This window comes from Humulus lupulus, chromosome 8, assembly GCF_963169125.1.
Source record: "Humulus lupulus chromosome 8, drHumLupu1.1, whole genome shotgun sequence".
Classification (NCBI taxonomy): Eukaryota; Viridiplantae; Streptophyta; class Magnoliopsida; order Rosales; family Cannabaceae; genus Humulus; species Humulus lupulus.
Genome location: NC_084800.1, coordinates 150,249,138 through 150,265,405, shown reverse-complemented (window position 1 = coordinate 150,265,405; position 16,268 = coordinate 150,249,138).

The following is a 16,268-nucleotide window of genomic DNA, read 5'->3' as shown; positions in this document are numbered from 1 at the left end:
TTGGACCCCGTTCAAAGGTCAACCAATTCCAAACCGTGTTTTGACATAATTGAATACATTTCATCATTAATTTCCTCCTTCCAAAATGCAGAATCTCTTGAGGACACTGTTTCTTTGAATGTTTGGGATCATCTTCTATTTGAAGTACTATTGGATGTTTCCAAGTAACGACCTCATTATCACCTTCAACAAGGTATAGTGTCTCTATTTCAGAACAGTTCTCACTTGATCCCATATCTTTTAGCCAACCTTTGGCTCCTTCTAGGAAATTGATGTTGCTCACCAACTATTCTAGGAGTGTCCTCTTGAGGCTCTCTAGTTTGAGTTAGTTCTAACTTGTTGTCATCGCATGACATATTCTCAAAGAACTCAACCTCTCTTGATTCAATTATTACATTAGACTCCAAGTCTAATAATTTATAAGCTTCACTATTTTGGGCATAACCCACAAATGCACATCTTATAGCCCCTGGACCCAACTTGGTCCTTTTAGGATCAGTGCTCTTGCAATAAGCAAGACACCCTCACACTTTAAAATAACCAATGTTTGGTTTCTTTCATTCTCATAACTCATATGGAGAGAAATTGTTTTTTTCACATGGGAATACGATTCAAAATATGACATGTGAATAGCAAGGCTTCACCCCACAAACTAAATTCAATTTAGAATGTAATAACATAGCATTAATCATTTCAATAAATGTTCTATTTTTCCTTTTCGCTATACCATTTTTTTTTTTGGAGTATAAGGAGCTGTACGTTCATGAATTATTCTATGCTCTTTACAAAACAAGTTAAATTCATTTGAAAAATATTCACCACCCCTATCACTTCTAAGCACTTTAATTTTCTTTTCAAGTTGATTTTCAACTTCTGCTTTATAAACTTCAAACACATCAAATTCTTCATATTTTTTCTTAAGTAAATATACATATGTGAACCTAGAACAATCATCTATGAAAGTAATAAAATATTTACTTCCTCCTCTAGTCAACATTCCATTAAGTTCACATAAGTCACTATGTATCGAATCTAACAACTTAGAGTTTCTTTCAACACTTGGAAAAGGTTCTTTACCATTTTTGATTTAACACATAGGTCACATTTATCATGCTCAAAATTATCACAATCAATGAATCCTCATTTGATGACCCTTTTAATAGTGCTAAATCCTATATGTGCAAGTCTAACATGCCACAAATTAATAGAATTTGAGTCAAGCATATAACAACAACAAGAAGAAACTTTATTGTTCACATTGTCAATAGATGTACAAAGTTTGAACATGCCATTACAAGCATATCCATTTCCCATAAAAACCTTATCCTCAGACAAAATAAGCTTGCCAGAATCTATCACAACCTTGATTCTTGGTTTGCCAAGAAAATTACCACTCACAAGGTTTCTACTCATTTCCAGTACATACAAAACATTGGCGAGTAGAACCTTCTTGCCGAATGTGAAGAAAAAATCAATGGTTCCCTTTCCTTCAACTATGGACCTTTTTTCATTGTCCATTTGTATCTCATGCCCTTCCTTTGAAGATTCAAAGGTCTTAAAAAGAGTTATATCATAGGTAGCATGGATGGTGGCACAAGTATCATACCACCACTCACTCACCTTTCCATGAATGACATTAACTTCGCTTAGTGTTGCCACTTGCTCATCTTGGGATTAATTGACTCTTGCCTCATTGTTTTTGTTCCTCTTGAACCTACAATCTCTATCAAAGTGGCCATTTTTTCCAAGCACAAAGCAAGGTCCCTTGAAAAATTTGAATTGTCCCTCATTCTTATTGGGCCCTAAGGGATTTTGACCCTTGCCCTTGTTCTTACCAATTCTTCTGCCCTTGTTAGGAGGGTTAGCCACCGCATTTGTAATGCCCTGGGTAGCCAAGAGAGTTGCACATGTTGTTTATAAAGTATAAGACTCGCTAATCAAGTCAGTTACATGAAAATGTGTTGCTAAGACCATTAGTGAACTAGAGTTAAAAGAGTTTTGGTCATAAAAGATACATCTCCTATAAATAAACGTTTTATACATGGGATCCCAAAAGAAATAACGTTTGAAGGACAGTTTACAAAATTTTCTAGAGTATATACATCAATTGGCCACTCTAAGGGAAAAATAGACTTTTAAGGTTCTCCAATTCCCGTCCCTCCTTCAACTGTGGTGGCCGAGCAGCTAATCATGCACATTCTGCCTCTAAAGCTCTCCAAATCAAGGCTGATCAAGCTTATCCTTGCCTTTACCTGCACCACGTAGCACCCGTGAGCCAAGGCACAGTAAGAAAACCATAATATCATAGCATAAACAATGACAATAACCAAACAATTCTTTAGGCATGATCATATATTCAACAGACCATGGCATTCACAAAATCAGTAAAAATAATAAGCAAATCCACAAACTATTACTCAGTTATTCAACATATTGTATTCATCATTTAACGACAACAAACAAATAATACAATATCCAGGGTCGACGCCTTAGGTCGCACCCTCTGTTTACACCACTGACTCCGGTTTGCTTAAACCGAGCTCAGTGAATATTAAGTTATCCTCAGCTACCAGTGGCTGAGCCGTGCCCTGTGCGCCATTATAAACTCTTGCACTCTTAGGCCGTTTGTTTTACATTTCCATGGCATAATACCACCTTACATAATGCATACAAGAATAGGGAGCCCTTGGTCCTATCATAAACTCACAATCGGGTGCGACTTTCTTACATTTAATTCCAAGTGTTCTGATTGCGAGAGATGACCTTTGAGCACGATTCGTTTCTCGAGCCTTGCTTACACCTAGTCACAACAAGAATAAGGGATTCCATTAATAATAATTGTATAAAGGTTTCCAGACCAAGTTCTAGCCTCCGGAACATTGAATTCAACCAAACACAGTAGTGGAATTGATCCTGAGCACCCTGGGTTAGGTTCCCATGGAAAAAAACCTCCTTAAGGCCAAAAATGCCCTTAAGAGTCGTGACCTTAAGCTCTCTATGCTGCGGCCCGCCCCTATCCAGAGGCCCAGCCTCACCAAATAACAAACACGGGCTGCAGCCCAACACTCCCCATGCCGCGGCCCGCCTTTCATCCTCAGCTCCCATCTACTCCAGAGGGCCATGGCACACCAAGAACTGAGCCGCGGCCAGACCCCTTCGAACCCAGAAAACTCACCATTTTTAACAATCAAACCTCACTTAATTCAACCCAAATCTATCCTAATGACACGAATAACTTCCACAAACACTCTAACATATTCCCAGCAGTAAAACCCAACAAAAACCTAACTTAGAAACTCATCAAAACTACACTTCAATCTTTGAAACCCAAAAGCTTATAAACCTCTTAGAACAAACAGAAGAATTCAAATTCTTAACTATAATTAAAAGCTTACCTTAACTAAAGAACAAGTCCACCAAGTAGCTGCTGAGCTAATTGCCAAATCCTTAGCCTCAAACCAATCTTCAATATCAAGAACCCAAAAACACTTAGAACCTAGCCAAAACTACAAAATTTAGTCAGCTAAACCACAATTAAATGCTTACCTAGATTCTTTTTTTAACCTCCAAATTGCTACTGAGATATCCCGTAGATTCTAGCTCAAATCTCCCTTGGTTTCAATGGTTTCCTTGAGAGAGAGAGTTGAGTTAGCTGAGAGGAGAGAAAAGGGTCAGTTTAGGTGTTTCTAGCTATTTCCTTGTTTGTTTTTGTCTTACTTAAGTTACTTAAGTTAATCCCAAAGCTCGGGGTACCAAAAACGTCCCCAAGGGCAAAATGGTAAATTTCCCTAGTATTCCCTCCTAAGCTTCCTAACCTCAAATATATCTCCAATTATTTACTTCCATAACCCGATAACCCAAATAACTGTCTAATACCCAAAATACCCCTTGACTTGCCCCGAGTCAAGTATTGGGTCCCGTTGTGACTTTCCCGCTAACTGGCTCCCTAGGATCGCCTCAAGCCGCATGCTGCAAATATATCCACATAATAATGTGGTCTTCACAATTATAACATATAATCACATTTATGCCCTCAACGACCTGAAATTACAAATATATCCCTTTAAGCTAGACAAGGCCTACATGCATACTAATACTCTTAAACATGCATTTCATATAATCATATAAGCATGCTTATCTCGGAATCATGCATTAAATCATTTAATTCACACATAACCCAATTATTCCTTCTCGGCATACTAATCAAGGCCCTTAAGCCTTATTAGTGATTTTTGGGTCGTTACAGGATTGGCCTTGGAAGTCTCTCCATTGGACTCCTCCTCATTAATTTCTCAAGAATGAGATTCCTCCCCAATTATCAAGTGTTTGAGAATTTCCTCCAATGAAATCTCCTCATTCCTAAGGAGAATTTTCTTTCTATAGCCTCTCCAAGAAGGAGGCAACTTGGCTATAATGACATCACCAAGGACTTGTTCCGACAATAAAATATTGACTGTAGACATTTTATTCTCAACAATTTGCGATTCATGAATTTGAGGGAGAAGGGGTTTATTATCATGAAACTTAAATTCCATATATTGAGTAATAAATAATTTCTCTGTACCTTCTTCTTCCATTTTGTACTTCTTTTCCAAGGCCTCCCAAATGTCCTTGGTGGTCTTGGTGTTGGTGTAGAGATCATAGACCCTATTTGAAAGAGCATTGAGGATGTGACCCCTACATATCAATTCATCTTCTTCGCGCTTCTTCCTTACTTTGACATCCTCTTGAGTATCACCTTCCTTGGGCTCTCCCAAGGCTTTTAGGTCTTTCTCCAAGATGTAAAAAACCTTCAAAGTAGTGAGCAAGAATCTAATATTGTCTTGCCAATGAACAAAGTTAGTCCCATCAAACCTATCCATTCTTAGAAAGTCTTGAATCATGAATTTCAATGCCGAAAAAGAGTTAGATTCTTCCATGATATGCTATCTCAGATTATAGAGTATTAGAAAGTTGGGGGAGAGTGCGATAACACCACCTAAGTATTTACAATCTACAAAAAAAAAAAAGGGATTGACAGAGAATAAATAAACATTGAGAAAGATTATGCAAACCCAAGTTGGTGAATGGTCTTCTTCAACCTTGATAGAACCACCACTTTGAGAAAATCCTTAGAATAATGCAAAATCAGAAAACCACGGCTTATACATGTTTCTTAACGGTGTCCTAATACTCCATTTCCTAGCCACAATGGATGCTTGAGGCCTTTCTAGGAGGAAATGAGGATTGAGATTGAACAAGCCTTAAACTCACAAAGTCAGGAACTTTCATTATGAGTTCTTGGAGAAAACATGAGATTTTTTGAGCTAGAGAGAGAGAGAGGGGGTAGAGAGAGATTGGAGACAGTGATCAAGTCTTCCAAAACTCTATTTTGACCCTTATATAGAGTAGGCACCGTCATTAGGTCTAACCAATACGATTAGACTTGTAAAACACATAATTTAGAAAAAATTACGTAACTTGTATGTACTCTTGTTGGCGACGCGTTTCCTGTATGCAGGCGACGTATCGCCTACTAGGCGATACATCGCCAATATGCAGGAAATGCATCACCTGTTAGGGGTTTTTGAAATCATAAGCATCAGCCGTTGCCACCTTTTTTATTTTTTTTGATACTTCCAAAGGTTGTAAAAATGCTCCAAATGCTACCAAACTCTTTGGGAACCCTTAGATACCTTCATGCATCACTTTGGATTGAAAACTGTATTTTTGAAGTGCCTACAATTGAAGCTAAAATTTCACATCTTCACTATGTAAAATTTACTAAGTGCGATCCCCTCCTACGGGAGGTGCGAACCCAAGACCGTCTCCAAAAAATATCCACCTGACTTAAAGCAAAGCTTAACTAGAGAGGTTATGAGGTAAGAAATGCACCCCCTGCAGATCCCCCGGAGGATACAACCAAAGCAAGGGTTCACCTTGAGAACCTACATGACTCCTTGAACAAAAGGAGAAGGGAACTAGACACCGAAATCAAAAGCCTTCGAAGCAAGATGGTCACTACATCTAGCGGACACAGAGGTGATGACGAGTTCGACTATGAGTTGCCCTTTGTAAGTGAAATCTAGGTTGAGAAACTCCCCCACCAACTTCAAGGAGCATCGCATTACTTCGTACGAGGGCACTACAGGCCCTAAGTAACACTTAGACACCTTCATTGACTTGATGAAGTTAAGGGGGGTCAACAATAGAATGAGGTGCCATTGTTTCGCCATTACACTGAAAGGAGCTGCATACAAGTGGTTCAAGAGGTTAAGGTCAGGAACCATCAGGTCATGGTAGCAGTTTTTTGGCGAATTTCTTTAGTAGCACCACATTTTCTGTGATTATTTTATGTCGAGTACCAGTCTCGCAAACATAAAACAAGGCAAAAGTCAAAGCTTGAAGAGTTATATCCATAGATTCAATATGGAATCGACTAAGGTGGGAAGTTCAACTAAATCAGAGCTCAAGATGTTGGGAATAGTGCCCTTAAAGCAATTGTAGTTGACAAATGTTATAAATGAAATAAATAATTCAATATCTTGGTTTGTAGGTGCATTTCTGTAGAGTCCAAGAACTTTACTTAGCTAATTGTTTAGTAGTATTATAGTATGTTTAGTATTATCTTTGTTACTATGGATTTTTGGTTCAGACCGGGAATTATTTGGACACTCATAGTAGTACTTGTAGATTTTCTAAGTTTAACCTATAGTTTAAGAATATTAAGTATAACCTAAGGTTTGATTATATGACTGATAATTAAGGATTATATTTATTATAATATAAGGTTTAGATATCAACCAATAGGATTTTAAGCACATGTTATGAATGGGTAATTAAGGATTAAGTATTTTTGAGGATTAAATTAAATAAGGGTAAAGTTTGAATGTTATAGGGTCAGTCAGCAGCTTTGAATACGTTGAGGGCTTAGTCAAGGCTGTTTACTCCATTCAAACATAGCTAAAAATGTGTAATTTCGTATTTAAATATTCAGCGTATGCTGATATATCGCAGCTATAGGGGGCGATATATCGCAGCACGTAGATACGGAAAACACGAGACGATGCACAGTCGCCTCGGGCATACTGGCCCAGGCGATATATCGCCTACAGGGGGCGATATATCGCCTCCTCCAGCATAAATTCAAACACTTTTGAATTCTTTTCCTTTCAGCCATTCAAACTTCTTCAAAAGTCCAGCATCTTTTTAACGAGTCTTCAGCCTCTGCTGAATGATTATTCAAATTATTTTCACCTAAATAACCATTATTTTTATTCAAGTAAAATCAAGATACTTTCATTCCCAAACTCTATAAATAGGACCTAGTACCCAGCCATTATTCACCTTTTGCTCTAAGTTCAGAAGCTGCTAGTGTTAAGTAAGTGTGAGAGTGTAAACACCTGGTTTGGGAAAATCATAAGCTTAAACATCATAAGCTTATCAAACACTTTGGGAAGTGAGGTTCTATAGTATTTCGGTTGTGGTGTAATTTGATCTTACAAGTCTTTGAGGTAACCAAAACTCTAGTTCATTTGTTTTAAGTTATTTTCCCTTCTCTTAATCTTCTACTCAGTCTCCTAACCCCATTTTATTTTGGTTAGGAAATCTAAGCTCTTGAGCACATAAGTTTTGGTAAGTGTAACTTTCAATGGTTTAGTCTTTCCATCCCTTTCATTTCATCTCTTTTCTTCTTTAGACTCACTCTTTTTAATGGTTATTAGGAGTGTTCCAAAAAGTCCCAACTCAGTCCACATATCCCGGTAACTTTGGTAAGGAAAATAGGCTAGAATCTATATGTTTATGTTTATGTTATTTTATGTGTTATGTTATGAAACATGCTATGAATTATGTTATGAATATGTATGTTTGTAGGCTTGGGCTTATGCCCTATTTGACTAACAAGACCCCAAAAAGGTTATGGGCATATGCCCACTTAGCTAGTGGGACCCCACTAATCTCATGGGCATAAGCTTGTTTAGTCTATGGGACCCCAAGTAATAATGGCCATTATAATAAGTGTATGTATTATGTGTTATGATATGTCTTTACGTTTATTATGAAGTTTATGTTTATGACTGTGTTAGATTTTCCTTGCTGGGCATTAGGCTCATTCCTTTCTGTTTTATGTGTAGGAAAATAAGCTTTAGAGGCGGTAAGATTCGTGACGCTTAGAGGATGTGTATCAATGGTGAATGGAGTCAAGGGGCCAAGCGTTATTCGATTCAAGGATGTAGTCTTGTTTATGTTTTTTATGGTTTTAAATGTATTTTCCGCATTTTCTATGTAACTCTTTTTACTTTAAGTTATTTTTGTTTTAAAGACAATGGGTACCCATATCCTGCTTATTTTTATGAAAGTAACCTTTGTTTCTACAAGTTTATAATAAATTATGGTATTTTCGCAAATGTATGTTTTAGTAAGAATTTGTATGTATAGTTCGATAATGGTCCAAGAGTCTAGATTAGTGGGTCATTACAATTTCATACCTGTAGGAGATCCTCAAGTCATACGTAGGTTCTCACCCTCCCAAGATACCTTGTTCCTATGAGCTTCAAGTGTTGAAATCCTTATATGTTATCATGGATGGCACGCTTCCTCATTCCCACCATTTATGACTTCATACTAAATCGTTGTGGGGTCTTCTCTAACCTCCTCGAATGCATGATCAAGAGGTCCTTAACTCTACATCTTGTAAGACCCACAGGGGAGGATGTGCCCCATTTGTGGCGCTTATCTCAGGGAGGGAGATAAGGCCTCTTCAACGAGGCTGATGATGTATGTGATGAGACATGGTTCCTTGTGCGCACACTAGGGGTGACAGACGTAGGCATGAAATGAAGGGCCCGCGGGGCTTTGGCTTCGTGAGGTGCGAGGTGGCATGGTACCCATGTGTAAGATGAGGGTGTCACGAGGCACAAAAAGAAGGGCTCGCGGGGGCAATGACTTTGAGAAGCGTGAGACAGCTTGGTGCCCATGCGCAAGAAGAGGGTCTCGCAAGGCGGGGGTCTCACTGAGTGTGCGATATAGAATGGTTCCCATGCACGAGACGAGGGTCTCACAAGGCACGAAAGCAAGGGTCTGTGAAGGTATGGCTTTGCAAGGCATGAGGCGGCATGCTGCCCATGTGCTAGACGAGGGTCTCGCAAGGCACGAAAGGAATGGATCATGGGGGCTATGTCTTTGTGAGGCCCGAGGGGACATGGTGCGGTGAGGGTCTCGCTGAGTGCGCGGTGTGGGCATGCCCAGGATCTTGCAACGACGCAACAAAGTTTGTGAGGAGCAAAGGTTTCACCATTTGATCCATGATCTCTCGAGACTACCTTGGGAGTGTGTCATGTTTTTTGGCATCCACAGATGTTAAGATAGTTTTTATGAATGACTATCTTGATGAAATGATTTATATGTCTAAACTTGAAGGGTTCATGGTAAAAGGTCAAGAGAAAAAAGTTTGCAAGCTTCTTAGGTCAATTTATGGACTTAAACAAGCTTCTAGATCTTGGATTCTGAGATTTGATGACACAATAAAAATGTATGGTTTTGAACAAAACGTTGTTGAGCCTTGTGTCTACAAACAAATCAAAGATGGCATCATGGTATTCCTGGTTCTTTACATTGATGGCATCGTACTGATTGGTAATTACGTGGGAACATTGACAAAATTAAAGAAATGGCTAGCCGAGCAATTCCAAATGAAAGATTTGGGAGATGTAAACTATGTTCCAGGCATAAAGATCCTTCAGGACTGTCAGAACAAAGTTTTGGCTCTGTCTTAAGCTACTTATATAGATAAGGTACTAGAGAGATTCGGTATGCAAAATTCAAAGATGGGTGATATGCCAACCCATCATGGAATTATCCTTTTTAAAGAACAATGTCCTAAAACACCTCAAAAGGAAGAGGATAAGACACAGTATCCCTACGCCTCTGCGGTAGGCAATCTAATGTAGGCTATGATGTGTACAAGACATGACATTTGTTATGCAGTAGGGATAGTCAGTCATTATTGTTGACGGTGAGAACTCGTCAACTAAGTTAAGTTGGAAAAATTATCAAATCAAGATCGCTAATTGGAAAGCTGTAAAAACAAAAACTCAAGAACAATGATGGAACAATAAGGGAGAATTCAGTCTTTCATTCACACTCAAAACTCTGCTACAGTAAAATTTCCAACCCCCTTTCAGGTAGTCTTAGAGTTCATTTTATAGTAGGCTCTAATGGCCTTAGGTACATAGTGGTCCAGGGGACCAAGTGGTACATACGTACTGTGTCAGGGGAGTGGCTTCAGAGGTCGTGGTTGTACAACCTGTACAGGAGCAGGTGTCAGGAGGATGTCTCCACTACTTGTCTGTACCCATGTCTGAAGCGTGGTGGCAGGCGTAGTGGCGCAGGAGATAGTGGTGTCGGCTCTGACCTATGGCCGTAGACGTACGGACCATGATCCTTACCCCAGCAGTCTCACTGGCACTGGTATCCGTACTTAGTACTTGGTCGTACAAATATATCCCATTCGACTCGTACTGGATCTCCTAAGCATAGGGATCTCGAAGTGTAAGGAATGGGACCCTTGGTGTGAGGTGGAGATCTTGGTTCCTTGGTATGGGATATCCGAAGCCTCCTGAGGTCACTCACGAGTCTGAGCGATAGGCATGTGGCCCTGGCAGATGTCTAAGGATGTGTGGCGAGACGCCCTCCTTGCGACCCCCTTGAGGGCGTGGCTCCCTAGCTATTCACAAGGTCGAGTGCGTTGTGGATGTGGCCCTCATGAGGCCAGGGGCGCCGAGACTCGCGAGGCCACTTGGGAGGCGTGGCCCAGGCATCTCGCGAGGCCACTTGTGTGGCGTGGCCGAGACGTCTTGCAAGGCCACTTGAGGGGTGTGGCCTAGGCATCTCGCGAGGCCACTTGGGTGGCGTGGCCGAGACATCTTGCGAGGCCACTTGGGAGGCGTGGTCTAGGCATCTCGCGAGGCCACTTGGGTGGCGTGGCCTAGAAATCTCGCGAGGCCCCTTGGGTGGCGTGGTCTAGACATCTCGAGAGGCCACTTGAGAGGTGTGGCCTAGGCATCTCGCGAGGCCACTTGGGAGGCGTGGCCTAGGCATCTCGTGAGGCCACTTGGGTGGCGTGGTCTAGACATCTCGCGAGGCCACTTGGGTGGCGTGGTCTAGGCATCTCGCGAGGCCACTTGGGTGGCGTGGCCTAGACATCTCGCGAGGCCACTTGGGTGGCGTGGCCTAGACGTCTTGCGAGGCCACTTGAGAGGTGTGGCCTAGGCATCTCGCGAGGCCACTTGGGTGGCGTGGCCGAGACATCTTGCGAGGCCACTTGGGAGGCGTGGTCTAGGCATCTCGCGAGGCCACTTGGGTGGCGTGGCCTAGACATCTCGCGAGGCCACTTGGGTGGCGTGGCCTAGACATCTTGCGAGGCCACTTGAGAGGTGTGGCCTAGGCATCTCGCGAGGCCACTTGGGAGGTGTGGCCTAGGCATCTCGCGAGGCCACTTGGGTGTTGTGGCGTAGACATCTCGCGAGGCCACTTGGGTGGCGTGGTCTAGGCATCTCGTGAGGCAACTTTGGTGGCATGGCCTAGACATCTCGCGAGGCCACTTGGGAGGCGTGGCCTAGGCATCTCACGAGGCCACTTGGGTGGCGTGGCCTAGGCATCTCGCGAGGCCACTTGGGTGGCGTGGCCGAGGCATCTCGCGAGGCCACTTGGGTGGCGTTGCCTAGGCATCTCGCGAGGCCACTTGGGAGGCGTGGTCTAAGCATCTCGCGAGGCCACTTGGGAGGTGTGGTCTAGGCATCTCGTGAGGCCATGGGGCCGAGGACATAGGCAAGGCCGTGTGGCGAGGCCATGGGGCCGAGTGCGTGGGCGAGATGGGTCTCGCGAGGCTACTGAGCCTTGGCACTTATGCCTTGCCAACGTGGGCCACTTGGCATCGGCTCCACGAGAATCGAACCCAGACTTGTGTTGTGATGGCGTGATGGCTTCCCGAGACGACGGTGGCCTAGGGGCCTTGCCTCGGCCTCATACTTTCTATTGATGAGATTATGAGCGTCAACACTTGCCCCCCAGTCTAGGAGAGTACCTTTAGGTGCTTTTGTAGACTATTCACCTTGATTCCTATAAATAGGCCCTCATGCATGGCTTGATATTCTCACATTACTCCCTTGGCTTAGTGGTGCATAGACCCTTATTCCTTTCAAGAGGTAAGGGGTTCAATCCCCCACAACCTCACTTTCACCATAGTTCCTTTCATTTGTTTTGCATATTTTTTCACTTCAATTTTTTTTTATATGAACTAATTTCTTGGTGTGTATATTTTATGACTAACACACATTTCTGGTTAATTCTTGCAGAAGCGCATTTTCGACGCTTTGGTGCTTTTTGCTCCCCGACCTTCTTTGGACCCCGACTTCGTTCTTTTAATCGCTTAAGGTATATTTTCATTCCTTTTCCCTTTTATTTATTTATTAATTTTTTTTATCGGGTCCAAACTAGCAGTACTTGGGATGGGGTACATCAGTTTGAGCTTGTAGTGAGTTTGACCATATGCACGCCCCTCCTCTTTGTTGTTGTTTTTTTTTTACCCTGTAGTAGGCCATTTTAGGGCGTTTGCATCTAGAGGTATTAAGCCTATTCCTTTGTGTTTTGTAGCCTTCCCCTCATTCATACGTGAGCCCCTTTTTGCTGTTGGGACGCGGTTTCATGGCCAGTGACGGCCCGTCCAACATACCCCCAAGGGCTGAGTTTATTGACCTATGCTCAGACTCAAAGTCCCCTGAGGGCAACCCTCACCAGGACTATGATTCTTTAAGACAAGCCCGCATCCGCCACCTTGAGTGCATGCCCGAACTTAGACGTAAAATTTGGGTGGTGGAGAGCGAAATTGACTCGATGTCGAGAGGGGATGGAAGACCTTCACCCCTGGGCCTTAGTGACCATATAGCGCGTCTTAGGACGACCCTTTTTGAATTGCGGTGGGAGTTATAATTTATGGAGGGACACATTCCGCCAAAACCTCCTACTCCCTCTTCGCCTGATGACAGTCATGGGGCTGCTAGCTCCTCTCCCCAGCCCCTAGTCTCAGTTTATCCTAGCTTAGTGCTTCCGCCATCGCTCCCTCGATGGAAAACTCTTGCTAGGAAGAAAAAATGGAGGGTTAAGTGTTCTGCCCCTTCCTCACATATTTCTTTTATTTTGCAGATATGTCGAAAGCACGCAGACAGGTGTTCGCCCAGGAAGAGGACGACGCCCCCCTACTGGCGTCCAGTCTATTGTCACACGTGTCTCCAAACAAATTGAAGGAAATCGTGAAGCACTACCGGGCTCCTCTAGAATACGCCCTGCATGCTCCTTAGGAGGCCTGCCGGGCCGACCGCCCTGAGAAGGGCTTTGTGGCTTTGAGTGAGCAGATTTTGAAGGCGGGTGGCACCATTCCTCTGCATCCGTTCTTCGTGGCGGTTCTCAACTATTTTGATTTAGCCCCTCTTCAACTATCGCCCAACAGTTGGTTGACTTTAAGTTGCCTCTTCATTTGGTTCAAGGATAACGTCCAACGCGCCCCGACGGCGCAGGAGGTGCACTCCTTGTATAACCTTATGGGAGTGCCCAAGTCCAAGGGCTTCTACTACCTGCAGAAGGCCAACAGTGAGCTTCCCTTAATAGAGGGCTCGGTGTCCAACACAGGGCCTTGGAAACAAGACTTTTTCTGGGTAGAGGGGCCTCTCTCGGTTCGTGAAGGCTTTTTCGCCGGCCCTAGTAAGTATCCCGGTCTTTCTCTTTTTCTTATTAGAACTTACTGTTTTGCTCTCTTGCTTGTACTGACATTGGCGTGGTTCTTGTAGGGAAATTTGCTGATCCCTCGGTCATTGGGCCAGAGGCGGAGGCCATAGCCAAACTCCTTGCTGCAGACTCCGCCCTGAAGAAGGCAGCAGTCCTATTTACTGTGGTGAATCTCAACCGCCACCAATTGTGCCCGGTTTCTAACCCCAAGTTCTTGTGGTCAGTTACTAGGTCTAAGAAGGCTATGGCTATGCCGGCTGGGCCTTCCCTACATGATGGTGAGGCTGAAGTGGAGATGGAAGATGTTCCCCTCGAATGTGGGGGGTCTCATCAGCGCCCCCTGTCCCCCGGAGGATGCCCTCCTTACGATTCCCATGACCAGGACATGGCCTGTCAATCTCCCGACCCGCAGGCCGCAGCGGGATGTTATGCTCCTTCTGGCCTTGATTGCAATGACGCCATCCCTCAGGTCCCTCATGATATTGGCTTGCCGGATGCTGATTATGTCAACCTCGCGGAGCCCCCTTCTAATGCACCAGGGTTCCAGTTTTCCCCTTCCCTGCGCCTCCTCCTGCTTCGGCGAGTGGATCATCCGTTCCTGTCCAACCAGATGTTCCTAACATGGAGGCGGAGCCTTGGGTGACTAGGATGGCCTCCTCCTATGCCTAGTGTTTCATTCAGATTGCCTCGGACCTCCCTACCTCCGACTGGAGAGGTCTAGAGAATGTGACCCAACCAGATCTTGGGGAAATCCTAAGGCGTGCCGCGGCCTGGGTGAGGTCTTGCACCTTGTGTTGATTAATATTATGTATAGGTGTACGTGTGTTTTCCTTTCTGTTACTTATTGCTGACGCCATTGACTTTCTTGTGTGGGTCTACATCGTGTCTCTTCGGCATGCTGACTCGTCCGGCGTCCTCTCTGCATCTACTGCTGAGAGGGACGGCCTCATGGCCCAGGTCCAGGAGCTCGAAAATGAGCTTAGTGCAACCAAGGTCCAATTGTCAAAGGCCCGGACTAAGTATGCCAAGTTGGACTCGAAGAGGGAGAAGCTGAAGGCCAAGATCAAGGAGCTAAAGGGCAAGGCTAGATGCTTGGAGCGCGAGCTCCGGGGGGCCAAGGCCACTGCGACCGCGTCACAGGAGAGGGTTTCTCAACTGGAGACTGAAGTTGAGGCCCTTAGGGCTGAACTACAGTCGGCTCAGGAGAAGGTCGCTTCCTTGGAGGCGGAGAAGGCTTCCTGGGAGGCGGCAAGAGCTTCCTGGGAGGCGGCGAGGGCTTCTTTGGAGGTGGAGAGGGTCATAACCGAGCCCAAGTCTATAGACCGTGCTCTTTACAATGTGTGGAAGTAGGATCCCAACTTCGACTTCTCCTCTTTTGGCAAACAGGCCGTAGCCCGAGCGGCCTGGTGGAGTGCCCACTACGGGAGACCTTGAAATAGTCTCGCTCCTTTTTTGTTTTCTTTTTTTTTTTGTAACATCATTACCAGTGCTACTTTTCTGTTAGTAACTCTTGTACTATCCCGAGAACTCTTTTTTTTTTTTTAATGTATAAATACATATGTTGCTGTTTATCTCTTGTTCTATTGCATTCGAGGCCCTTTTAAGCCCGTGTGTTGGGGTTTAGTTTGTTCCCCTCTTTTATCTATCAGGCTGGACCCTGTGAAAGGGTTCGCTGGGACCTCTTTTGGTGCCTCTTGGTTGCTTTTATAAGGATATTTTGACCCCTTGGGTCTTAGTTATCCTTTTAGGTTTTTCTTGCGCGCGCTTATTATTTCTTTGCGAGAAGCGTCCTTCTCGTCGTTATTCATAGTACTATTTTTGCAAGGGTCTCTTTTGGGATCCTTTTTGGCTAGGCGGCTTGGCGGCCGCTCTAGACTTATTATTGTCATCACCATATAATGGCTAGACTTATTATTGGCTAGACGGCTTTGTGGCCGCTCTAGAATTATTATCATCGATATCATATATTTTTTTTGTGAGTCTCTAAGGCCTCCTTGATATTCACACGGGTAGCTAGTCCTTGTGATCTCAGGAGATGCCTTGTAAAGACTTCGCTTAAGGCCCTGATATAGGGGGTCCCCCTGGGATCCCTGTTGAAGGGTCCTTTTGGGGGTCCTCCTGATGGAGGGTCCTTTTCGAGGATTCTCTTGGTAAAGGGTCTCCCTTAGGAGTTAGGAAGGCAAGGGGTCCTTTTTAGGATCCTCCGTTAGAGGGTCCCTTTTTAGGAGTTAGGAGGGCAAGGGGTCCTTTTCGGGATCCTCCGTTAGAGGGTCCCTTTCAGGGGCTCTTTTGCTGGCTGCATGTTCTTGCCCCCTGTCCTGCCCACCAAGTGCTTGGTGAAATTTATTTCGGCAGGCACTTTGGCTGATGCTTGTGCAGCGAAGAAAGTAAACACAGGAAGTAGCAAACGATTTCATTCATAGAACGCGGTTTACATCTAACTTTGAAAATAAAAAGGAGAGGTTACATCTAACTTGGAGGCTACCTAGGGCAGCCTCTTTGATTCT